Below are 27,908 nucleotides of genomic sequence, written 5' to 3' on the forward strand. Positions count from 1 at the left end.
AGGCAATGCAATGCATTATGCAATACAATAAATTTTGTAACTTTTACTTAATACAATAAAAGTTTTGCTCATCCAAACTGGAGTGGGTTGATGAATACAGTCACACAGGAAGGAACAAGTATTTATACTGGAATTTTTCAAAATATTTTTCACAAGTTGCACAAAATTGTAAAGAAATGGTATTTCTTTGTATAGATCTCAATGCCATCAGGTAAAGTATCCTAGAGCCGAAAAAGAAAGTGTCTTGTGTAGGTATTCTAGGATGCTCACTACTTCACCAGCTCCTTATCATCCCAGAAAAATAACTGGCTAGTGTTTATAAGAAATGCATAGACAGTTGCTGATTCTTGGAGGGATGGTGAAAGTGAAATTACAATTTGATAAAATTACATCAATTGAAGCATAGATAATTCATATTTTACAAGTCAATCCCTGGAGTGTTTGACTTCAATCCTTAGCATTTATGCCACTCTGACCTTTATAAATGCACCCAACGTAGGTATAATAAGGATAAAATAATACAAACATTTGATTTGCATTCTTTAATAAGAGCTGAAAGCACAGAAAAAAGAAAAAAAACCAACATTCTTGCACTCGTAATGTTCATCCACGAGATGTCACTCTTTACCTACTTTCAGTGCAGGCCGTTCGAATTCACAAATGCTTTTATTTGCTTATTGTGTGTTAAGTGCATGTCTTTCAAAATCGGCCTGATTTCTTTTTTCTAGGCTTATATATGGTTTTCAAATATTTGAGCTAATAAATATATTTTTCAGAACAGACTTGCTTGCTCGTATTTTATCATCAATCGACATTATTATGGATGAACAATCTCTGTAAAAGACGACGTCTGTCCTGCTTTTGTTACCAACTCAGTTACAGTGTGTGCATAATTCCAGTAGATTATTTAAGAACATCAGTACGGCAAAACACATGGTTTTTGCACAGCAGAGCCTTGTCGAGAAATATGGAGGTTTATTTTTTAACTTAACGTCGTTACACCCGTAACTGCTATATTAAATTGTACTCGAGATATAGGCTATTTATTCGTTTTAATGTCGGCAAAATCGATGTTTTATTAGCAAATGTAATATCACACTAGATCATTATAATTGAACAACCCGCGCATATCAAATAAAACAAATTTAGTGACGATTTGTAATGAACAAACTCTATTTTTAGTATGTCTTATTATTAATCAGACTTGCCTCGTGTATCTGTATATTATTGTGCAGAGACAAGAGAAATGCAATGGGTAAAATGAGAAAACAAAAATTCTAAATATTTTATAGCCAAGAAGATTATTTGCATTCAAATAAACCAGGAACCGTGCGTGTTTTGCTTATATTGTCCTTATATTGTTTAAAACAATTATGAGATGATAAAACGGCGTAGAAAATCAGAGATGACTTTAGTTTGCTATTACCTTTCTTTAAGTATTCTTAAGCATCAAGAAAACAATCGCAGTAAATTGGTAGAGTATTGCATTTTACCTACATACTAATAAACGCAGTTCTAAAAGTTTTTTTTTTCATGCAGTAACATAGAATGCAAGCCTATGAAAATATGCAATTGTCTTGCAACGCACAATTTCCATTGCAAGGCCGATAGCAAAAATATTGAGTGGTTTAGACTGACTGAGACAAAGCCATCATTTTTAAGAGCAAGTAGATAAACATTCCGTTAATAGAAGAACAAATGTCTAAATATGTGGAAGCGTGTGGTCTGAAGAGCACACGGAAGAGCTTAAGCAACAAATGTATGTTGATTTTAAAAAGTTGAATTGTTGCTGTGGGAGTAAACAAAGACAAAATCATTGCTTAGTATTCTTAATGGTGTTTGTAGCTGTCCACTTTAAACGCGAGGGAAACTTGGATAACAAATAATTAGGAAATGTAAGATTATATTTCGTTTTGTCTAAATATATAGGCTATATCATGGGTCAGACCATGGTTTAAGTAGGCTGTTTGTTCTACAAGGAAAATGATTCATGTAAGGTGGAGATGTAGAAACCACTATGGAAATTACATAGCCTAATTTTTTAGCAGTTAGATTTAAATTCGCAGAACGGCGTTTGACGAAAAAACTTTTGGAGACCCTTGCCTCTAGAGGTCAGTATTGTAGTAAGTGTTTCATAAATCCATGTCCCGTATTATTGCAAATTAGCTTACTCTCCAGCCTATAGACAATTTAGACGTGTATTTCGAATAAAAGACTTATTTTTAACCCAAACCATGAACTGTTTTCTTTTTTTTTCTTTTCTAATTTCTTTTTCTGACAATTAAGATTTTTAAGAGTAAACTGCCTTTTAGAACCTTTTGGGGCAAATCACTTACCAAACGCCCAGTGCAAGATTCCCATGCTGTTATTCGTGCCAGTAGCCTAGTATTGGCCTAGGAGAATTTGTTCGTGCATTTCCTGGGTCAGGTAAAAAATATTCAAGACGAGAGTCAATACTAGCCGTAACCGCGAAATCGGCACTTCCAAACATGGTTTTAACTATATAGCATGTAGGCTGCAGTAGTAGGCTGCTGTGTAGTACAGGATAACTGGCTAACCAGACTGAAACACGTTCGTCAAAAGACACAATAAGCCCTTCACTTAACCCGCATGACCTATGCTAAAGTGAGAGGCTGGACCCTTAAACGGAGCACTTGATCATCAAAAAAAAAGTAGTAAGGGGTCAAGAACCTCTGCCACGTGGCTATCGGGCTGTCCAGTCAGCCTTGCTGTCGTTCATTTTTAGTCCTAAAACATTTTTATTCAGCCAAATAAATATAACCAAAGAAAAAGCTGCATGGTGTGTGTGTGTGTGTGTGTGTGTGTGTGTGTGTGTGTGTGTGTGTGTGTGTGAGAGAGAGAGAGAGAGAGAGAGAGAGAGAGAGAGAGCGAGAGAGAGAGAGAGAGAATTGCTTATTACAATTCTTTAAACCATACATTTATACTGGATACTTTAAGCTACATGTCATGCACTCTCAATAGACTGAATAAAGATAAATGTCTAGGCTTCCATTTATCAAACGTATGCCACCAAACGGCATCTCTGTGCCTACTACTAAACTGTAGGGTGGCCCAAATTAATTTCAGCGAATGCATGACAATCCTTAGCTATCACTGAATACTATAAGCACTGCTTCTATACTGAATTTATTCAAAATTAAAATGAAGCTCGGTGATATTGGTGTTCCACAGAACATTTAGTAAATCCATATTTGCCTTTATTTAAAAGAAAGACGATACCCTCCTACACGAGTTTGTTAGAAGTTTAACATTTCGAATTAGGCCTGCATAAAGCGTAGACATCTGTAAGATCTTTCAGTTACGTGCAGTTCTCTGTAAACCTACAATCTACGCATAAATAAAATAATGTGATTTTGTACATTATGCGATTATGGGTATTAACAGTAGACTATTCATATTTGCAGTAAATATAGGCCTATTAGTATTGTTAATAATAGACAGTTAAAATCTATGGGGTCAGTGATTTGACCACAAGAAAGAAACGAAATCAAAAGACAGATGAAGTTTCACGCCTGACTACATCATCTTATTGCTGAAGGAGAGTCTTGCTTTTTCGAATTATACTTCTTATATTATATATATATATATATATATATATATATATATATATATATATATATATATATATATATATATATATATATATATATATATATATATATATATATATATATATATGAGAGACATACTTCTTTATACATATGGCATAACGTACTTGACTATAAAAAAGAGATCATATCTTACTTAGGCTAGAGCTTGTTCGGTAATGGCTGGTATACGGTCAAATATAGATTTTCCCCTTAAGACAACAGGTGGAATGAAAAACAACTATTTATGAAATATAGTATTTGTAAACGTACAATTTAATAAAGGTTCATAAAGATAGGATACAACAACTAGCCAATCGAGTTTTGGTTTATTGCATACACCGGGGCTACATCATTTCTTAGTGCACGCGAACAGACAGTCGCTACCAGACGCGGAGAGAGAGAGAGAGAGAGAGAGAGAGAGAGAGAGAGAGAGAGAGAGAGAGAGAGAGAGAACGCTCCATCCTCTCGTCGCATCTGCATCTCTGTGATTGGTCGTTCGCTAGCCTGCTGCTTCGGTGACGTCACTGCAGGAGAGGACTGACTGAAGACGAGGCATTTAGACTGAAACTAGAGACTTCGAAGCTAGTGAGAGCATCGCATGCGCGGAGGACCACAATGGATGCGTGCTCTAGCCCTGCAGAGGACGGATTGCAGCGTGAATGATAGATTAGCCTATACTTAAGTTAGGTTAGATAAAGTAAACTGCATTATAACCCTGGCCGAATGCTGTAGCCAGATTTCAAGGGAAGAATTCCCCATCTTGGAAATAAACTGCCAGTTTCACTGGATCTTTTAAGAGGCGGCATTCGAGGCATGAATAGCTACGGACTTTGAGAGGAAAATGCCCGCTGGCCGGTTGTATTGACGATGACTATTTATTTATTTATTTATTGGCAGAGAATATTTGTGCGTACGCTGTTATTACAGTTGAGCAGCATAATCTTCATCACCAGACACACCGGAACATCTAAATGTGCCCGTTACACGAGCGCTTTAACACTGCATTCTGAGCATCTCAGAGAGGAATACGCACGTCATGATGAAAAGTAAGTTTTTTTAATTTTTCCCCCCTTATTTTTATGAAATTTAGATCTACTTGCTCTGTGGATAGTAATCACTTGCTAATTTTGAGGTAGCCTACGTATGGTCACTAAACTGTCTGTCACTCGAAGTTATGCATGTTAGACATTTGCTTTTGGTGAACCGTAATGTAACAGACAAGGCCACACTAAATGGTAACGATGCTTTCCCTTGCGCTTTCTCTTATTCCACATTATATGGTAATAGATGCGATGGAAGAGTGACAATCACTCGGTGATAAAGAACGTACGGGTGGTTAACTTGGAAAAACAAATGTAGTCATCTGTATACATTCAAATAATATCAGTTGTTGTTACATTGAAACAAAGATGTGATACAGTGTAATCAAAGCCAACAGGCTACCATAAATCTGTGCGACCAGATCACGAGGATGCGGAAACCTGCTCAGAAGTTCAATGCACGACCTGTACAGGCCTTCACAGAATTCATTACAGATATGTTGTTCAATAATAAGTGACATAATCCTGAATTTAAATAAAGATGTCCAAAGCCTGGAGATCAGAATATGACAAGATGTGTTATGGGATTTTTATTTTTTGGTTCTTTAGTAGACTACATTTCTATTTCTTTAGGATAAAAAAGACCCAGTCATTGTTGCTTGTCCATAGCTTATTAATTGCTCTAGTGTGCAAATTCGTTATGATCACACATAAATGTATTAACAAGATAATGAACGGTTGAGGCTGTGTTCTCTAATTATTGCAATCTACTCTCCAATGGGCCACAAATAGCCTATGTATTGACTTGCACTATAAAAGTTTCATTATTTAGATGCAGCACAACAGGTAAACAAAGTAGTCACAAATAAATTAAACCATATGACGTCACACGCTCAGCGCGCTCCAAAGAAACGTGGGATGATTAGGGGGTTGGTTCCAACTGCCAATTTACAGGCGCAAGATAAAAAATAGACCCGCCCAGGTTAGTTGTATCAGTGCTTTCTTCTATAGATTTTAAAACTCGTTACCCTTAAAACTAATATTGATCGGCTGTAGATAGTAAAACCTATTTAAGTCTGTAACAAGACCCGTGATGTTGGGTAAAACAAGCTATTTAAAATGTTAGAATTTATAGAAAAATCATATGATGATTAGCCAGTCATCTTAGCTGGTTACAAACTTCTTTTTCTTTTCTTTTTGTTTCTTTTTTTTACATTTTTTTATTATTATTATTATTTTTTTTTTACAGTGAATAGGGTCCCTTGTGGTATGGGCTGTAACCGCCTAATTATTACTTTAACTGATAGGAAGACTGATTAGCCATGTGGAAATAACTCAGTTCAGGCAAATCTGTTGTAAAAGCATTTCGGTTGAAAGGACAGAGTTCTACTGTTAGCCTTGAGAAGACTTCTGTTTCGTCCGTTCGACTGGATGTTTTCTTTGTTTATCGTGAACTTATTCATTTCAGTTTATGGAAGCAAATAGTGACGGAAGCACGATGAATAGATTGCCAAAGGTTGCCTAGAGGCACAGCGCCTGGAGCCTAACATCACTGATGAAATGGCCTATATTAGTAATAATATCGTTGTGGTTGTTATTAGACGGCTGGGGCAATTCATGTCTAAATGGGCAAAATGAATGACAACTCCGGGGTTCAAAGCAGGTCTTAACCGAAGACGACACTGAAGGGGCATTTTTCATTCGCCTTCAAAGCGAATACTGCAGTTCCAGGCTTGGGCATGTGGGTTGATGTAGGCGCGCGCGTGATGTTGAATAAAATGGGAGTAATATGCGCGTACATGTGCACATGAGCAATGGGGGATTTTCTTAGCGCGTGCATAGCTAAACAGAGGGGTTTAGAGTGCATTAAAACAAACTGCCTAATTTTGGTGCTTTCCTTACATTTTAACATTTTCTTTGTTTATCAGGTCTACTTTATGAGATGTTCCTCGTTTCATATCATGAGAAAGGGGTCGGTTGCTATCTTTGGTTATCTAGCTGTATGAGTGTTTGTCTGCCGTCATAAAGCTAGATAACCGAAAGTAGAAATGGTCTCCTATACTGCGCTAGTTATATGCAAACATATCCAAAGAGCACCTGCTCGGGGATCTACCTTCAGGTAAGCAACGTTGTGTATCCACGTTTTAGTCGTTTTACAGTCATAAAGCTTAATTTGTTTCATGAGACCTTTTAATTGTATGCTATCAGCAATAACCTACACAATTAAAATACGATTTATCCTGTTCTTGGCGTTTCATATGTGCTTGTTAAAACCTACTCTATAGATCTTTAAGCTATGGGTATAATAATGTCTATAATTATAATTTAGTATACACCGAATACCTACGACTAACTTTAACGTATTATCAATTTTACACCTTCGACCTAAAATATATTTTTTGTTTCATAGTTTTGTAATGTTAGTTTTTATTTCATAGTTACCTATGATACACAGACACCTTAAGTTCGTTAAACTCTTCAGTTGGCAGTTGTCTTTTTTCCCTTTTCTTGTGCGTTTTTAGATGGGTGGATTATATAACCATTATTTTTGAAATACTATAAAGGCAACTAACAGAAAAAAAAAGTTTCGTTCTTTTGTGCGTTGACATTATCTTATTTGTTAGTAAATGTGTTCTAATTTCTCAGAAATTACATTTATAATCGCAAATAGATTTAAACTTTTTGCGTGCACACACACACACACACACACACACACACACACCACTGTGAGCGTGTATGTGTCTGTGTGTGTATGTGTTTGAGAGAGAGAGAGAGAGAGAGAGAGAGAGAGAGAGAGAGAGAGAGAGAGAGAGAGAAAGAAAATCAACAGAAAGAAAATCAAACAGAAAGCTTATCAGAAAGTCGTCGTAGCATAAAGCGCATCGTCAACTCACATCTTAACACAACACTCCAGTGCTGTGAGGAACCAGCGCTTTACCTGCATTATCAACAGGTGACAAAAACGGACGATTTAGGAATAAAGAGATATAAAATTATTCAAAAGCATTCTCACTTATAGTGATTTACTTTACTTAAGTTCATAGCCTAATTGAATATTCCGTGCAACAAATCAATCGTCTTGCCTACCTTATCTCAACTTCTCCTTCCTAATTGCCTCTATATAGAATTCAAAAGGCCACTGCCGCTGTTGTACTTCGAGTAGGCTACCAAATTCGTCGACCACGTTCTTTCGGCTAACAGTGTATATTACAGCGCATCACTCGCAGCAGTGAGGCCTACGGTGACGCTCAATAGGCGTGTAGTGGTTCTCAAAGGCTCGAGCAGGGTCCTAACTAATTGGTTGGATTCGGAAGGACTTGTGAAAGGCCTGCACGAGGTTTTCCCACGATGAGACGGATTTGTGCCCGAAGTGGCCAGTGTGGATTTTTCACAACTAAAGACAAAGTTGGCTTTTGGACTGGCTTTTGCGCGCGCAAAATATCTCTCTCTCTCTCTCTCTCTCTCTCTCTCTCTCTCTCTCTCTCTCTCTCTCTCTCTCTCTCTCTCTCTCTCTCTCTGTCTCTCTCTCTCTCTCTCTCTCTCTCTTACACACACACACACACACACACACACACACACACCTCGGTGAGCGAGAGTAGCCTATATACACAGTAACCTATATAACCATTCTATTTATGGAGAAACGGTAGCGCACACACGAGAACTGTTGGAAGCATTTAATTTTACAGATTACCTTATTTAATTACATTTATTCATATGATTATAGTAATATTTATCACTACATTTGGTTGAACGCTGCTGCTGTCTCATTCTTGCAGCGACTATCACATTGGAATAATGTTTCTCTGTAAAATGTTTAATGATGTCTTTCGAACACAATAGCGAAGCAAACACATAGGCTTACTGGCCGAGGCCTGCCGTCGCTGTGTGTCAATTACACGGTGTCATTAGTGGTTAGTCATAGTTAGCGGCTCAACCAGAAAGTTAGCATTATACCATCAGGACTTATTAGACGTAAAATAATAGTCTTTGGCGACAGCGAAGTAATAAAATCGTTACAGGAGATTTATATATATATATATATATATATATATATATATATATATATATATATATATATATATATATATATACACACACACATATATATATATATATATATATATATATATATATATATATATATATATATATATATATGCGTTGTAGGACATTTTCAAACCTGACATTATGAAATCAGCAAACAAGATCTTAAACTTGCCCTCACTTTTTTTTTCTAATTTTATTTTCAAACATTATGTGTTTAGAATGTCCCGAATGTTATGTAATGTTCGTTGTGTTCTTATTGCCACCCGGCCTATAGCTCCATTCTGACTGTGGTGTCTTTGTGTGAGACTGGAGGACCACACACTGAAGCAATACCATCTGGTAAGCACAATCAAAATGTATCATAACTGAGGCAAGTAGCTGTTGTGTGGAAAATTAGCAGTGCAGCTACTGAAACACAAAAATACTGCCTCTGAAATATTTCAGGTGGTCTACACTACAGTACTGATACGGGAAATTTTTTTTGAGCACTCCTGACAGCATTCAAATGCCCAGTGTCTCCTACCAGTGAGCAGCTGAGAATACCAAAGCAGCAAATCGCTTCTGATATTGATCGCCTGACCCAGATGCAATTGCATCTGTCTCCTGATCAGGCGGGTTCATGGGTGGGTTCGAGGGCCATCCCGTATCCCGCTTGGCACTCAGCTGTGCCAGGCAGGGAGGAACATGGAAGAAATCATCAACTTCAGCACCTGGTCCCAGTCTCCTCAACCTCTGTCATTCACTGTTTCCTGAGCACGCCATGTCCCATTTCATGTCATTTTGTCATATGTGACATGCACCTATCCACACATTGTCTTCCCATGATGACAATCACTCTCCTGACATGTCACCATAAGTGGTTGTGCCAAATTTCCAGATTTTCCCAAAAATAAAAAATCAGGTTCCCATCTTGCCTTAGCGCGTCTTGACTCATTCGCTCCAGTGTAGAGGTCACAGCCGAAAGAGACCATCTGTTCTAGTTCCATGCCAGTGATTATTGCACAAAACATTATGTAATATGGAAGTTTGTAGTTTTATGTAAAATACATGAGGTTAGTTATTATCATCTATCTAGAGCCTGGCACATTTTTAGATGATGTAGAACTGAAGCCAATGCACAAAACTCAGTGATGCCATGTTAAAGTCACAAAATATATTTTGTATGAATCGTAGATAAGATCAAAGAGAGTGAGACTGAATTCAAAAGGCCTTTTGGCATGCTTCAGAATGCATAGTTAGAATGACTCTAGGACATTAGGCCCAAGAGCTTCAATACGATAAATGATCAGAGAGAGGAAATTATATGTCCGTCTCCGTAATGATAAAAATGTATGGGTCACTATCATATTACATATTACTGTTATGCAAAATTAATGCGAGCAAAGAAATTTTGTCATCATTCATTAACAATGATCTTTTCCAGCTAAACTGGTTACCCAGCTAAATTGAATAAGGGTTATAGGATGAAATTATGGGGTAAGGGGGGAAGGGGCAATTGATCGTGAAGCTGATTTAGTACACGTGTGCTGCAACTGCCATGTAAACCATGCAAATATATACAAGAAGTAAGAAAAAAATCTGGCTTTGCCAAATCCATATCATTACATTTAGGATTAGAGCAACACAATCTACTTATCAGACCAGTAGATATTACACTAGGACGATTTGGTGAAACCAAGCACGTGAAGTTTTTTTTTTTTTTTATGGTGAAGCTGCTTTGCACTGAATACAAAGGAATTACAGTTATTTTTTTCCTTGATTTTTTTTCTTTGTCTCTAAAGACAGATTATACAGTAGTTGCCATGACATCTACTTTGGCAGTGATAAAAGGGGGCTTCTTTTTAAAATTGGGCTTTACTTTCTTGTTTCCCCCATAGCGGCTGCCAGGCCATTCACACTGCCTTGATGGAGCACAACAGAGAAAAAAAAATGGCACAACCACCCAAATGAAAGAATAGAAAATAATGGTCAACTCTTGTCCTCCTTCCACCAGCCTCCTCCCACCATCAGCGGAAACGTTTGGTGCCACGCATGCCCCCAGAGAGGGGGGCTGGGGAGAGAAGGGAAAAAAAAAACTGACGAGCTAGAGGCAGCTTGTGTGCCAGTGGGGACAAAGAGGCTGCCAGTTGCCACGGTTGCTCCCCCACACCCCCCAGATGCTGGAAGATTGGAGCCCTGAACGAGGGGGCTGTGAGGATGGGAAGCCATCTTGATGGAGAAGCTGCCTGCTTGTTTCCTAAAATGGCTGTGTTGGCATGAGGTAGGTTTGCATCATTGCCTCTATTAGGCTGAGCATTGGCCATTATTCATAGTTCAGGGCAAAGCTCTGAGCTCACTTTTATCTCTCCATTGGCTGTGCCCATCGTGCCAATTACCCTGACAGGTCATTCCAAATGCAAATGCGGTGGGGTTGGGGTGGGGGGAGCAATTATATGGAGGGGAGCTTGATGCATATTCCTTTCGACACGGTCAGAACGTGCTGGTGGGCTACATTGCATTATTTTTTCTTGCCTTTGGTGCACCTTGAGCAATGACCATGTTGGTTGTTACCATGTATTCATTGGATATAAGAGTTGCCTCTGACAGGTCTTCACCAGAGCAGTTTTCTTCAACCCATTATTGTAGTCTGAACATGTACTATTCACACACAAAGAGCAATCTATACTCACACATGCCACACATATGCACATACTAGCGTATATATCCCAACACCACAACACACAAACACATTGTCTGTCTAATTTTCAACAAACTATGAAATTATGCTTACAGTTATTTTTAATGCAAGGATCGTGTGATGGTTATGGTTATGTGATGGATACATGAAGTAATTTTAACTCTATGAGTTTCATAATTAAGTATATTTATCTACAATCAACCTAGGTTAGTTTACCAAAACCATAAAGGAAAAAAGCAAAATGTGTATAAGACAAATGTCATATCAGAAAAAAAGGTCACTTCTTTTAAATACGAAGAAAAAGCTTTCTTTATCCATTTTGATGACAATTAAAGCTACTCTTAAAAAATCATAATAGATAATTACGTTGCTTTCATCATTCAGTTAAGTCATTGATATGCCCTGGTATCTTCCTGACCTGTGAACCAGAGTGAACCCCTGGTGAAGTGCTCTTGGCCCCATTATTGAAGAGCCTTAGTTTTTACTCTTTATTAATGGAGTACAAAACGAGGAGGTGCACATTCTGACCACATTCATAAATATAGTGCAATGGTTTCAAGGCCGCTGTTAGAGCATTCAAATGCTACTGTCTTTTAACACTAGCAGACATGGAACATCCACGGCCAGACTGTGAATACAGTGTAATTGGCCTCACTCAAAGATTTTTTTTTTTTTCCTGCATGCAGTTTAAAAGGAGGATGTATGGCTAAGAGCTTGATTGGGGTTCCATTCACCAGGTGATGGGAAAAGAGAGAGGGTTTCAGATAGGCCTCCAAACTGCACAGAGCAGCATGTATTGTCTTGAAAATGGGATGGCATATCATAATATGTGGCATTAAAGGGTCACTACCGTCCTCACTTCGATTGCTGGTGGAATGCAAACATTACCATTTGTCTGTTTTAATACTTTAAATGCTGGCGTGGGAGGGGTCAACATAAGAATGTTTATTTCCTGATGATAAATCGGTCTGAGATTTTAAGCAAAATTAACATGACGAATGAGGATTTAAATATGCAGGATCAATGCAATGTCGAATGAACAAACGAATGCGTCATGTAGCTATTAATTATTAAAGACATTAAAATATTCTGTATCTGAATAGAAATAAACATTTGCATACTTACTGAACGCTGGACCTTGTCTGTCTAATATGGTCTCGTTATTCCCCAAAAAACACCGCAATCAACGATTACCTTACCATACGGCTAATCTTTAAACAGCTGATTCAAATGAGTATGCATATGAAAGTCACTATATATATATATATATATATATATATATATATATATATATATATATATATATATATATATATATATATATATATATATATATATAATCAATTTCACAAACGGTTTGCCAATATCGAATCTATTAGAGAACATGAATTAACGTAGAATCACTGCTGTTCGCTTCGTGTAGCAGGGTTTAAAAAGAAAGAAACAATGATACAACCGCTGCGTGTTAATGAAAAAGACTAGATCCGCATATTAACATAATTGCATAGGAACGAACAGAGAGGACCGAGCCCCCAATTAAAGGCGCAGCATCATTTTAGTTCAGACCGAGGCGTCACGCCGCGCCGTTTTGTCTGTCAACTTTAAACGAGCATTTCGCACGTTTGCGTTGAGGGTCTTTAAAATTATGCGTTATGGGTATACATGTACGGATAAATAAGAACAAAATGAGCCGCCTTTGTAACAGTAATGTCACAGACGTCGAGGAGCACACAGATTTAGCAAGCAGGTTGGGAAGCGTAAGTGCACCCGGTGGTAGACTGTGTGAATAGGCTACAGTGTGTCCATAATAGGTGTAAATGCACAAGAGACTGTTAGAATGCCCAATCGAATGCATTATACACCAGCATAGCACAACATGTTCTAAAAAAGTCATACGTGTAAATAAGAGATGGTTATGCAGTTCAGAACCTCCCCTAGGCCTACACAAGAGGATCAAGATTCAGCAGTGAACCTATTCAACACAAACCTCAGACTCAAAATAGCATCATTGTGTTTTGGCAACATTAAAATATTTGCATGTAACTACAAACACAAACGCAGAATAAATGGAATGTTTTAGAATCTTCCTCTGTACCTCTGTGGGATTTGAATTGTGGTTCTGCAGGCCTGTACTTGACACAACACTGCACATTTGTTTTCAGCTTTGTCTGCGGACAAAACACCTTGCAGAAACGAGGGATCTGTGCCTTTAATAGCTGTTTTCTAATTAGGGAGTGTGTCTCCCTAGGAGGGGGAGGGGTCTGCTCTTCACTTTGCATCTCTTATTAGAGCTTCATGTAAGACCTTTAGAGCCTGTGTAAGACGGGTTTATAGAACTGTGCAGTAGCTCACACAAAGATAAGGTATGCCTGCACAGTATCTGAATGTGATAGCAGTAAAAAAAATGTACTTTACTTGTGAATTTATTCTGCAAACGATATTTTGCATATTGAAGAATGAGTAGGGGAGCGAGAGAGAGTGGGAGAGAGTGAGAGTGAGAGTGAGAGAGAGAGAGAGAGAGAGAGAGAGAGAGAGAGAGAGAGAGAGAATAAGGACACTGGCAGGGGGAGTGGATGTTTGTCAGAGCATAATGTGACTGCTGTGGAGCACAGGCAAAAAGTGTTAATTATGCCACTTGGCACAGTGCCAATCCTATACCAGATTTTTCCAGTTTTCTATATGCAAATCACAATTCAAAATGAGCATTGTTACTGTGGTTTAATGCTAACTGCTATAGTTTTCACCAATGTAAAATATATCTGTATCCTGTGGGTAATGTGTGTGTATCTGTGTGTGTGTGTGTGTGTGTGTGTGTGTGTGTGTGTGTGTGTGTGTGTGTGTGTGTGTGTGTGTGTGTGTGTGTTTTGTTTTTGTTTTTTTTTTTCCGAAAGAATACATATCTCATAATGGCATGGAATCAAGAAAATAATCTACAGAAGCTGTGCCTTTTTTAGAGCCTTTTTCAAGATTTTTCACAATTTCACATACAAAGGCAGTGGTTTTTGTTTCTTTCTGTGTGAACTGAGCATTCATATTGTTGTTCTGACTACAACAGTGTTCTGAATGTTGCTGGGCTGTAGGTGACTACTTAAAGAGCCACCTGGACTGCGTCTTGTCTTTTTAACTGTGCAGAGCCTTTGTTTTCATTTAGGTGTATTCAAAGTGTTCATTAAGTGAACTGAATCAGCTCACTAGTGTTCTATGTTTTAAAAATATGCACATATAAAACTGAGTAATGAATTATTTTGGACTGACTTGTGATCTCTGAAGATCTTAGAGACATAGTAGAGGTCAATGCTACAGGGGTTCTTCCCGAGAATAGTTTTATGCAGTAAACAGTGGTAGGGGTGGACTTGTAGGTATAGATGTAATTTCCATTTTGTGAATTAAGTAAACAGAGCTTTAAAATAACTCATATGGGGATTGATTATCTTATAAGAGTATCTTATATGTGTAATGTTGTGTGTGTGGGGGGGGTGTCAAGAGAGTCAATGATTCCAGGTCTCAACTTAAATGTCACGACAAACACACTCTCCTGGTCACACGGTGCCCTCCAGCTGCCCTCGTACTGCGGTATAAGGTTGGCTGAAGCGCACAGGAGAGACGTGCAGTACTGGGCAGTGTGTTGGTAAACTGTTGGGACGATGCTGCATTATTATTCTGATCTTTCTCTCTCCACTACAATGGCAGTATTGTTGGGGTGGGGGGTCGGGGGGGGGCTCTCGACGTGGCTCCACAGTACCCCCTTTTCCCACCATTGTCAGCATAGACAGGGTGTGAGAGACAGAGGAGGCACAAGACTGGGAAAGATGCTCAGACTCAGACAGAGCCAGATGCCTAAATTAGCACCCGAACCCTGAGAGACTATCCCTGAGGAAAAAAAATGAGGGAGCCCTTTTCTCCCCTCTGTGTGTGTGTGTGTGTCTGTGTATGTGTGTGTGTCTGTGTGTGTGTGTGTGTGTGTGTGTGTGTGTGTGTGTAGAAGTGCACTGGTGCCCACACTGGCGCATGTGTGTTTGTCTGTGTTGATGTGGAGAAGCAGCAGGGATTTCGCAACCATCTGCACGTTGGCGTGCATGTGCACCGTAATGTAGGGCGATGTCTTTACACTGCGTGGATGCAATGGTGAAGAATTTGCTCTGCTGTGTGGAAGGCTTACAGTTCTTGCAGGGCATACCGTCACGTTGTGTGCATGCTCTTGTATGTATGTCTCGGCGGCGGTCCAGAGACTTCCCACGTTCACTCATTTCTATTCCACAGTGTGTGTAATGTGATGTAAACAGCAGCTGGCATTAACTGGCATGCAAGAAATTAGATAGGGAATAGCAATACTTTATTCAGTGCACATGCCATGACTAACAGAAATTGCAATAAATCGTGCTTCCGAATGTGAGATCCAGCAAAAGATTAACAGTCCAGTCCTGAACAGACAGTTTGTCACTCTTCCCCCTTCTGCGAGGGCACAGCAGTTGGGCGAGCAATTAATTAAAGCTCCATTACAATATATTACTCAGTAAAATGGAGGCGGTGATACCCGGAACCACAGAGAAAGAGAGTGAAAGTTTACACCAGGAGCTGGGACAGTATTTCACTAGGAAACAATGAAAAACTGAGGGCAGAAACAGGGGGTGGGGTGGGGGGAAGGTGCCCGCAGACAGGAAAATCTCAGTGGAGGGAGAGCGACACACTGACAGAGATACTGCAAGACAGAAACCCAAACCGCGTTAGCACCTGTGCCTTCATGCTCACTCCCCTTGAAAGCACAGGATTATGTGGTGAACGAGGCCCGGTGTGGTCGGATGAACGCGCTGACTCCAGCCGCGTGGTGCCTAGGGCTAGCATGCGGGTGGTGAGAGCAGCCGTGGTGGAGACCCACGAGTGTGCACCGAGGGGTTATGGGTGCTGTGTTCCGCTGTGTGTGGAGGGGGGAGGGGTCTTACTGTCTGGCCCTGCCTTTGGCCCCATGTGGCAGATGCTGCAGCTGGCATGCTAATAGCAGAGACTTATGGGAGTTGACTATGTGGGAATATTTGTCTGGCATACGTACTGTGTTTCTAGACACCAACCCCCTGCGTCCTGCCCCCACTTCACGTCATCCTTCATGTCCTCTATCAAAAAGCATCACAGTTCTTGTTCACTCAGAATATGCCGTATTTAGAACATTTAGGTTATCATATAGTTTATCTGTACCTTAGAATATACTTTACCTTTCTTAATTAAAATATATTTAAATGAAGAATTCTAATATCTAGTACATGGTTACTGTAAATGGGCAAATCTGCTTTCATTTCTGCTTTGATTCATGTTGAAAATGACAAGATGGAAATGACAAGCTGACACTAACCAAACTAAGCCAAAGTAAGTGTTATTGTGTTACTGGGTACCTCAATATGGCTGCTGTATTTCTGTGTCTTCATTTATGCTTGATATGACATATGATTTAAGATTTAATAAGTCGTCACTTTTTGAATATGCACTCTAGATACACATCACAGAATATTGTTGTGGTAGAAATACCACAGACAATATTAGAATCTCTCCTCATGACTCGTGGCTGTGACAGTGATATGTCCACGTGCTCTTGTTGAGCCATTTCTGAGAATCATTTATGAGCACTGTGAGTTTTATTGTTGAGGTCCATTTTTCTCCCATGTGGCTTACCTTGGCTGCGGATTCACTGTCTTAATCTCAGGATAAACACGATTATCCCGAGAAGGGTTGTTCTCAGCTGTGTATCGACTACAGGGGAGCTTTGATATGGCTTTGCCCCCTTTCTTTGACCCACTCCCTGTCCGATTGGCCATCAAAAGCCTGGGGGATTCCTGAACATGACTTGGGCTTAGGGAATAACAGGCAGCAAAAAGAACCTCACTAGACAGAGAGGCTGCGTGGGAGCTCTCTCCTGGTTCTTGGTTATCCCTGGTCACCGCACACACTCTGTTCTGTGTGGCGGACACCAGCCATGGCAGCTACATATTAGTGTATTTTGAATTTAGCATGACTGTGCTGTAAGGTTCCATCAGGAACATTACTGTAGGAACAGAACTGGTTAAAAGAACTGAAATGCCTGTTGACTTTCTATGTTACTGGAGGCTGACTGTAGTTATACATGCTACATACTATGTAGTGTATTTAGAAATTAGGCGGATTGTTCTATAAAAATGTTAAAGGTGTAAATGTCCATTGTAATCAGGTCCATTCAATTATAAAATCATTAATCAGATCTTTCACTTTAAATTCTCCCCACCAATACAGATATATAACGAGGTTGACATTTTGAAGCAAAAAATTTTATAATATAACCTAAATCTTTTCCCTGCCATCCTGTCATTTTAAAAAGTCTTTGTTCTCTTTAATATACATTTCTTTTCTCTCTGTCTTCATATTAATTAGCCCCATTAGGTGGACTTTTGATCAGTCTGACTAGAGGCTGATTGAGATGTTCTGGAATGTTACAAAGTGATAAAGCCATATAAATTAGAGTTGACCTTTAACTCCTGCTCAAATTTTTAAAACAAGAACTAAATTGCACATCAGTCACTGCATTATCTGAGGGAGACAACGATTTCAAAAAGAATTATCAAGAAATGTAACAATAAATGCAGTGACAAATATCAAACTAAAGACCATGTCTCTGTTATCAGAAAATAAGAACAGGTTATTTTCCTGTAACCATCACTACCAGAAATTTATTACAGGAACACAACCTGCTACTTTAGAAACCAGTTCTCATTATATTTACAAAGAAGCCTTAAATTATATGCAAATAAATACAATTGTTTCAACACTGTGTAGAGATCCTTGAGAGTCCGCGTCAGAGTCAAGTTCAAGTTCACTGCCTTGCAGGGAAGTCTAGTCACAGCAAGCCAGACTGGTACTTCATCCAACTGCACGAACTTGTCCTCCCCCCATATCTCCCCCTCCCACCTCCATCCACGTCGTCTTGGTGGCTGTCTGGGGGGCTCTCAACTCTGTGCAGTTGCTAAGGGAGAGGGGCCTGGTCTACCCAGCAATGCACTGGTGAAAAGGACGGCCTGTCAAAGTGTGTGAGGGAAGTCAGGCTGGTAACCCCATCACCCACCTCTACACACGCACACACACACACACAGACACACACACACACACACACACACACACGCACTACCCCTAGCAGCTGGGCAAAACCACACAGAATGTGTGTGTGTGTGTGTGTGTGTGTGTGTGTGTGTGTGTGTGTGTGTATTTCAGAGCCTGGGAATGTCAGTTGCAACGAGCACTTTATATTCATCAGGCCCTCCCTTCCTCTCTCTGTCTCTCAGTGACTTTGGTAAACAGCCCCCCCCCCCACCCCCCAGCATTAAGTGTCTAGTCTACCTCCATCCACTCAGTCCCCTCCACACACACACACCAACTCCCCCTGCTGCAAGTTCACTTTTATAATATGCCTGATTGGCTCTTAGAAACACAGTGGAGCTCAGAGACTATTAGATACCCCATGCCTGTCAGAGATTCCTGCATTTTCTGTCTTTCCTCTGTTTGCCAGTGGCCAGTCTGTGTGTTTTGGGAGGATGCTTAGCTTTTTCTAAATGTTTATATTAATGAGATCCACGCCATTGATGTTACATGAGTTTGACTGGAGGCTGATGGAGAGGTCGTCGTTTGATGTGGTGACAAAGCTATAGAAATTAGTATTGACCTCAGGCTCCTCCTCAGATTCCAAAAGCAGGGACTAAACTGAACACAAATTACTGCATTATTTGAGAATAAAAGACTATGATCTCAAAAAAGATGTACATAGGTATATTTTGTGAAAGTACTTTCTTTTTCTTAATGCAAATAATTTTTGCTGTTAGTGTGTAATGAACATAGCAGACTAATTGAGCATTTTGCATGTCCACAGGGCATGGAGATGTGGTGAACTGCTCCTGCTCTCTGATTGGCTTTTGTGTATTTACAGTGAGGGTGTTATTTGTTGATAGTGTAACAGATTAGCACTTAGCACCCAAGGCTAGCCAGGTGTATGTGTGCATGCTCAGCAGCTGGCAAGAATGTTTTTGAGAAAGAGAATGTTGTGGTGTTGTCCACCCACAACAGTGTGTGTGTGTGTTTTCTTGAGGTCTCATTCAAGTTGGAGGACGAGTACTGAGAATAAAAGGCCAATGATTTGCATAAGCTGCATGCTGTCTGAGGGCTTGGGGGTGGGAGCTGGGGAGGGGAAAAAAACGATATGAGGGAACATAAAAAAAGAAAAAGAAAACCCCACATTGTGGAGGCAGAGAAAGAGAAAGGGTGCTTCAATGAAGGGAGAGGGTGAAAATTAACAGAAAAAGTCTCCTGGAGGGATTAAATTGTCCAGAAGCCCCTCTACATATAATTTGAAAAAATTGGTAATGGCACCACTACACAGTACTCGTGCACAAATTGTAAGAATGATGAGGTGTGGCAGGGATTTTTATGACTTTGTGAAGCAAACAGGAAGGAACTGTAAATAAATAAATTGTTCTTCTCATGCAGTATGAGTTCTGCCATTTTGGCAGATGGGACATGTATTGACCATACTAAACAATATTAAAACTATATCGAAAAATTCTTAAAAGTATCATCTCATGTAGGAATGGTGCAAGAGGGTACAATGTGAGAAGTTTGCAGTTTATTTACAATGTAGCTTTATTTATCTGAATGTTATATAATATTCACAATCTTTTTTTCAAAGAAGACTAGATGAGATGCATGAACTATAAACGCAAATTCACACCTGAAAATAGATTATTCAAACTGAGCTGAAACATGTACATATTTTTCAATCTTGCTCTCCCAACAAACTCCAAACTTTCATTTTTGAGTAAAGTATGCATTGACATTCTATTTCTTGCTGTGTCATATTCCCCAATTTACCACTGTCAACACACATTATCAGTATTTTCTTAAAAGAGGAGGAAGCTTTTCGTGCATTACACAAATTCATCAGTCACCACCCACGCATCACGACTCATGAAGTCTGAAGTCTTCTCTGAGAGAGAGTGTATTCATTCTGGGGACAACTGCATGTCATGTCCTGCACATGTTCCTCTTCCGATCAGAGAGCAGCTCTTCCTGTTGCAGCCCGATGCTCTGGGAAACTCACTGCGTCAGTCTAGAACTAGACAGAAAACCGATTGCGGGGTTGTCATTCCATAGCCACAAGTGCGGACGTAACACACTAATCAGGCATTTTCTTTGGTTAAGTTAGAGGTGCTTAGGCTTTTGTTGCAGGGTTAGTTAGACTTTAGTTGTGGGGTTACAGCACAAACATAAAGGGTTTTGTGATGTAGAAATGCAATGTTCAAATGTTTAAAAATGTGAATTTTGTCTTGTGTGCTTTTTAACAAAATACTACTGATTTTGTTCAGAATCTCAAGTGTTGGCTTGTGGTGTTTACAAGGAATTCAAGTTTCTGTGATCCCAATATAGATGGGTAACGGTTGCTATCTGGAGTATAAAACTGTAAAAATGATTGCTCATTCTGTGTCATTCTTTGTTTTGTTTTTTCTAGAACCAGACTCCTGTCAATGATGACACCCAGCTGATTGGAAATCAATGCCATTATATCTGGTTTCAGAATCAATACATCATCGTCCAATGTTTTGAATTAGGAAACAAATGGAAAAGCCATTCCAGTTTCTGATAGCTAATGACAGATCCTCACTAATTAATAGAGGTCATTAAAAACAATTCAAATGCTGGCAAAATATTGTTTAGTTCCATGAACAATCTGTATAAAATAGTATATTTTATACACTCTGTACCTTCTAAACTATAAACTATTTTGTTCTAAGCTGTATATTGTATCCGTAAGGTACAAGGTATTTTATGATCTGTTCAGTCTGCCCAGAATACTAGCAGATAAGAATGTGCCTTAATGTGTGAACTGTTTACAGTGAAAGAGTAGTTTGCATCTATTAATAGACTGTACTGTACAGTATTAATGAATGCACCAGTCATTTATATTCCCCCATTTTAAATGTGCTTTTAATGTCTTTGCGACTAAATGAAATGTATGTCATTCCATGATGAAAATTATATCCATTACAACTTGCCTTTTCACTGAGGAATTTCAGCTCGACAGGAAATGGTGCTTTTTGCTTAATAATCAGGATATTATTCTGACACATGCACTGAAGAAAAAAATGAAAAGCTATAACTTCTCTGGTTCTTCTCCTGTTTAGCAGTGTGATTTGTGCTTGATACTTTATTCAGTGATGTATGAAATGGAGTCAATAAACTTGCTCAATATGAAACTGATATATATGAGCCAAGTGGTTATTTCCATAACCAGCTCAGCTTTTGCAGAACTCAGTGCTATGGTTATAGCTTGACGCATTGGGCATCCTTAGTATATATTTCACAAAGTACATTAAGGCACACAATTTTCTTATTCAGCAACTTGCCTACACCTACTCTAGCATGATTGCATCAAAATTAAATGAACATTTCACCAACTATGGGTAACCCCATGGCAATGGCTATCTCTAAGGGTGCAACAGAGATAGCAGTATGGCTAACAGTGGGAACAGCAGTGAGCAGACAGCTACTAACTCTCATACTAGCACCCTGGATATGCAAGAATGATCTGCTAGTAATGTTCATGTCACATAAAATAGGCTGTTTTTTGTGATGAATGAACAAAAATTTTAAAAAGTGACAGATATTTAATTTGTCCTGAAGAGGTCAATTTAATGTGCTTAGTTTTTTCTTAATTCTCAATCTTTTTGGTTTTTTGAATATATATATATATAATTTTATTTTTATTTTTTTTTCTTTAATTATAAATACATTTGTGAATAGAAAATATTGCTACTATACTATTAAAGCTAGGATTCAGTTTCCTGATATAATTTATCATCTTTACAGTAAGTCCATTCTAAATATGCAGATGTTCTAAATTCAATTATTTTATATATTTCAGGTCATTTCATCAAAACATTTGGTCTAGTGGACTATACAATTAACACAAATGGTATAATTTTAAAGCCACTAAAATACTCTGAACACAAACTATACAAGAATCCAACAATTTACATAATTATCAGCATCTCAAACATATATGTACATATTTATACAAATTCATTTGACAGAAAGTGCAATCAATTTTAATTTTAATGGCACACTCACACCTTCTTGGTTGGATTTGCTCGTTGCAAAGATTATTTTAGGTGCATAACAAACAGTGTCAGATTACAGAGGCATATCTTTTTCTTCTTTTTTTCAATATGAAGAACACTATCTGATGATGCCTCTTTTGACTGAGCTTATAGGGACCATTTGATAATGAAAAATAAGTAAGGCACACTAGAAAAGAGCAAACGGATCAAACATTCGAAAAAAGGGATCTTTGACGGATTAAATATATATTTATTTAAACATCTAAATAAACGAAATCAATTTTAACATGAAACAGCAATGTATCTGAACACACGAAGACATACTTCGGAAAAAAGTAACTCTTCTGAATATCTATGCCTTAACCATTCACTGAAACCAGGAACCTACTGCTATTCTTTAATGCCATAAAATATAACAAGAGCAGATAGCCCATTGGTGTATTAGGAAATCTGTTAACTGCTTTGGAAAATTAATAATGATCAGTAATAATAATGAATTTCATTAGGTTAACTGCTCTTGTCAGTGGCTATGTGGTTGAATTTTTCTATAAAAATGTCTGACCATTTGATAGTTTTCAGGAGGTATTCCAAAGTTATTAGGAACATGCAGGCCTACAATATGCTCTGAGGTTTAATGTAACAATACTAGTTAATGTAAAAACTACACATGTCCAAAAAGTAATGTGACACAGCAAAGATAGCAAACTAAACTGAAAACCAGCCAACGGTGGTACATATACAAATACACATAATATTCTACTAACTAATCATGTGAATAAACCTTAGACTTGGATGTATAAACAATAGTTGCTGGGATTGCATACAATTTTTGAGTTAGTCAGTTTAAATCAATAGAGCAGACATTTCCCTTGAACTTTGAAATTCATAATGTAAAGTCATAATGTAAAATGGCTTATTCTCATTTTGTCCTGCTACATATAGTTTAATATTATAGATTCCACATTTTTAACAGGATTGCGAGATTAGTATAATTAAGAGCACTATTAAAGTTTTTTCTCTTTCAAATAAAATAGTTATTTTTTTCTTTTCACTTTACATTTAGCGTTCTTTTAGCAATTTTACTTTCACAGAATACTTATGGTAAATCACAGAGCAAATATCATGAGCTGAACAGATAAAACTGTCAGTGGCAGTATAATAGTTATTCTTTTAGCAATTTACAATAAATAAATAGACCCATTTAAAAACATTTAATAACGCCTGTGTTTGGTGGTGACATCACATGTGCATTTAAAATTATTCAGGCTGATAACAAAGATTTCCCTCTTTATCCATATTTGGCATTAGATTGTTTAAAATCTTAACTCATTTTAACAATCTTAAAATATGGTAACAGTATTTTTAACTCGAATGCCACCTTCTGTCAGTATCTAAATCTCATCTTATATTCACCGAATAGCATCACAGCAGTTAACTGTAGAAAATAGCCTCGTATATGTAAATCAAAGCCAAAACTCCGTTGACAAAATCGACTTGCCCTCATGACCCCTGCGGTTATGAGGAAGCGTTGAGGGTGGTGACCTCTCTATAGAGGGGCAGTAAGGCTCGACTCAGTGAACTGACCAGGCACGTGCGGTGGTGAGTCATATCCTCTTCATCGGAATCCTCATGTATGTTTGTTAATCTCACAGCAAATGACAAAAAATTAATTACAGACCAGAAATTAATTAATCTCATTACCTACCTATTTCAGTTGTAATATGTCTTATTCTGTTTTGCCTTTAATGCCACACGTATAAAACACGTTGCTTCTGGTAAATAAAAAAACATTAAGAGGCCTACTCAGATTCAGATCATTATTCTAATTATGCTGTGACTCACCTTTACTGGCTCATTTTTGTTACAATAGCCCTGTTAGACCATTTAACTTCACTGGAATTTTGTGGCAGAAAGTGGACGCACTGGTGGTTTAGCATGTCAGTATTGGGGAGTTGTCATCACCAATCTCTTGAGGGTCAACCACAGATGCCCCAAGGTCAGGGGTGATTATCAGGGTTTAAGTGGGTTTTCCAGCTATTCCCCAATGGCTAATGATCTAAGTTAACAGAAATGATTTCCTTGCCATATCATTGCATTTTGTTTCGAGGCATCGTTCAGCCTACTCTCAAAAACGAGTGACGATCCAGTGTTGGTGTGGTTCTGCATATCATGATTGAGACTTATATCTAATTACAAATTTATGGCAAAAAAATCTACTTTATGGGATATATTCTGCAGATAAATCCATAGCCTCATTTATGCGCAGGGTAATACCCCTTAAGCATTATTTAATTACAAATCCCAAATATTTTCCAAATATATTTATACTGTTCAATTTTTTGCTTTTCTTTTTAATTTTATATTGATCTTGTATGCCAACTCTTAGTGTTTATTGGTTTATAAAACTGAAGAAGAGAGAACTCCTGTGCACGCCTGACCGCAGGTGTCCTGTCACGTGGCACGATGATCATTTGTATTCATTCATTTATTCTGGTCAGATTTTCTGCTTGTCATAAGGAGATAAATAGCATCTATTGTACTAAAAAGCATTCAGGGTTCATTTACAGAACCAAACAACCTATTAGTGTTAGTCATATTCTGTGTTACTGTTATGATTGTTGTAATGGACCGATTAAATAACGATCTTTGATGCATTTAAAAATGCAGCTTTAAAGAACAAAATGAACAGAAGCTTAAAGACGGGTAATGTAGGCCTCGTGATGGCATATGTTCCATGTTAGAAAATGATCTCTGGCTGTATGATTTCACTGCCAAATATCATCAGTTGAACACACATACACACAAAACAAAAACAACAACAAAAACAATAACAGACAGGATGCTTGCTTCTAAAACCCCTCAGCTCGTGGAGTTTGCATTGAAAGTGCGGAACTGTGAATTCCCAAATGTGAGGTTGCAATTAGCTGCAGAGCAGCCAGTATACCCACTGAGGGCCTGGAATTGTTGTGGAATCATTTCTGTCTTCCAAATCAGTAAGCATTAGAGTCTCTACTATATGTTAGCATAAGAATGGAATCGGGTCCTGTGAACTTCTTCAACCTCCTGACCCCTTTTCCCAGAGATGAATAGCACCACTTCGAGACTCCCCGGCCTCTCCAACAGGCCTGAACCATGCCTAAATTCTTAATCATGGTAATTTAATATATCCTAAGCCCCTGGCTGCTTCAGTCACATCTCTCTACAGTTTGTTTTAGGCATTAATGTCGCCTCAGACCATCATTAGAACTCCTTATTTGGCAGGTTTAGGGAGGCACTGTTAGACTACGCATTTTCTTTTATAGTTTAATAAGCAATGCCTCCATATTATTAGAATTGTTTTCAACCACCAAGCTAATCATATCACCTGCAGAAACAGAAGGAAAACTTGCAATAAGAACGCTATTTCTCTCTCTCTCTCTCTCTCTCTCTCTCTCTCTCTCTCTCTCTCTCTCTCTCTCACACACACACACACACACACACACAATAATAAAAATAATAATAATGCCGTATGAACCAATAATTCTAACATGTTTTAAACAAACTACACAAAGTGAATTAATTTTGGTATCGCACCCTTAACAAATTATATTATTGGGTGCTGAAATCTACTCGACTGTGAGGAAAGCGTCAGCGCGCCTGCGTCCGTTCGACCTGCCTCTTTGTTAAATGGAAAATATGAAATGACATTTTAGTATCCATGTTCTGCACTAATACGAGCATAGACTAATCTCATTTGAAAGTCACATGTATGTTTACTAATGTTTTCCAAAATAAAGACACAATAAGGATTTCGATCATTGATCTTACACCATAAGGCACCTCTATTAACTAACACTCGTGCATATCAGAACAGTGGGAAAAGGCGACATCTCTAGGCAGAAACACGAACAAAGGCATATACACTGCTCTCGGAGCCTGAAGTTCCGTAATAGGAAAAATGATTAGCAGCAGAAGCTAACATGATACGAAAGAACAATAGGTAAAACTGACACAAGGGGAAATAGGTTTATGAGAAACATAATCGCAATACAATCATAAGCGTAGTAAATGGCCTACCCCAATATTGATCTACTCCTCCATCTAGGATGCATTCGCTGGTGGAGACTATGAAACTGGGATCATCAAAGCATTAACAACATTAATTATGGCTGTGGGATAATTTATGCATAGGCTAATTGACGGTGATGTCACATTGCGCGCTGTATCGCGAGAGCAAACACGCGCGTCTCAGTTTCACACACACGCACCAGCGTATATAGTTGCATAATTTTAGAATTTAATGGTGTTGCATCTTAACTAATTAATTAATTAATGGTCGAAGCAAGTGAAAAAGAAGCTTGATCTTTAATATTAAAAAGTGCTAAAATAACATCATATCCAAGAGCGTTATTTCCAAACTGGCCTATATGTTTGAAGGAAATCTTGATTACAATTTAAGGTAGTTTTTTTTATTTGTTTGTAAGATACAATTTTAAACACAGCATATTCCTACGTATTTCCTCTGTAAATTCACATTTTGGTTAATTACCGGTTATCCTATGCACAAATAGCCCGGGTTTTAAAGGTTTCCATTACATGTAAAAACATTTAATCTTATGGTCAGCGCCACCGAACATATTGTTTTATTATAACAGGCTTTAAGTTAGGCCCGTTTCATGTACAAGACTGTAGGCTACCAACAAAAAGACGCATATGATGATTCACACTGCAAATTAAACTGTACAAATAACAAACATTTAGCCTACAGTTATGGAGGTCTTCTTGTAATTTCATTTTGAAGCTGCTGTTAACGCCTTGTATGCGGTTTTCACACGTAGCGCATTCCCCTTTAAACGTAATTACACCATCAACACCGCTATCTAATGTAACACTTGGCAAATGAAAGGTGCGGAATTTGGCAACAATCCAAGAGTGGAGAGCACGGTATCATATTAGGACACACTGAGGGAAATGGCTTAATGTGTTCTTGATCTCGTATGGTCATTTAAGGTCCGTAGTTCAAATAGCTACTGACCCATAATTGCTTGAAAAAGTTTTTGTTTTTTTGTTTTTTTTAAAAAAAAGCGCTGTACAAAACGAAACCTGTGCATGAAACCTCTCTTGATGTTTCTTTATGACAAATCAGATAACAGTGTCTTGTCAGTATATCACCAGAAAGCGGATTTTGATATACTGGAACGGCAAGCAAAATGTTCTCTCACAATACACTTCACTCGGCAGCGTTAAATCGACATTGAGAGAACATTTAATGGGGTTATGTTATTAGGTTAAGCACATATATATGAAAACGCAGGAAAGTGGTCCTTTGCTGCTTAACAAGAAAGCCTTTGTAATCTGTGATGGTTTGCATGGCTGGTTTGTTTAGTTGGAAACCATTCAACAAGTCTGGTCAACCACGGGCCCGGCCTAT

General features: G+C 38.4%; 2 long non-coding RNA genes across 3 annotated transcripts; one reads left to right on the top strand and one right to left on the bottom strand.

The window, feature by feature from the left end:
- Positions 1 to 4,204: 4,204 nt before the first annotated feature.
- LOC113573949 (uncharacterized) lies at positions 4,205 to 21,638 on the top strand. 2 transcript variants are annotated; one of them, XR_014122547.1, is made up of 5 exons: positions 4,205 to 4,657; positions 4,899 to 6,770; positions 8,976 to 9,040; positions 10,695 to 10,961; positions 20,890 to 21,638. It is a non-coding gene; the product is annotated as an uncharacterized LOC113573949 (long non-coding RNA). The 2 variants fall into 2 exon arrangements; XR_003410267.3 differs by having other exon boundaries at positions 5,043 to 6,770.
- On the bottom strand, positions 14,167 to 26,649 carry LOC145656923 (uncharacterized). Its single transcript, XR_014122548.1, has 2 exons — positions 26,555 to 26,649; positions 14,167 to 20,496 (listed from the first exon to the last, which is right to left on the bottom strand). It is a non-coding gene; the product is annotated as an uncharacterized LOC145656923 (long non-coding RNA).
- Positions 26,650 to 27,908: the final 1,259 nt, after the last annotated feature.

Source organism: Electrophorus electricus, chromosome 3, assembly GCF_041902795.1.
Source record: "Electrophorus electricus isolate QZ-2024a chromosome 3, ASM4190279v1, whole genome shotgun sequence".
Taxonomy (NCBI): domain Eukaryota; kingdom Metazoa; phylum Chordata; class Actinopteri; order Gymnotiformes; family Gymnotidae; genus Electrophorus; species Electrophorus electricus.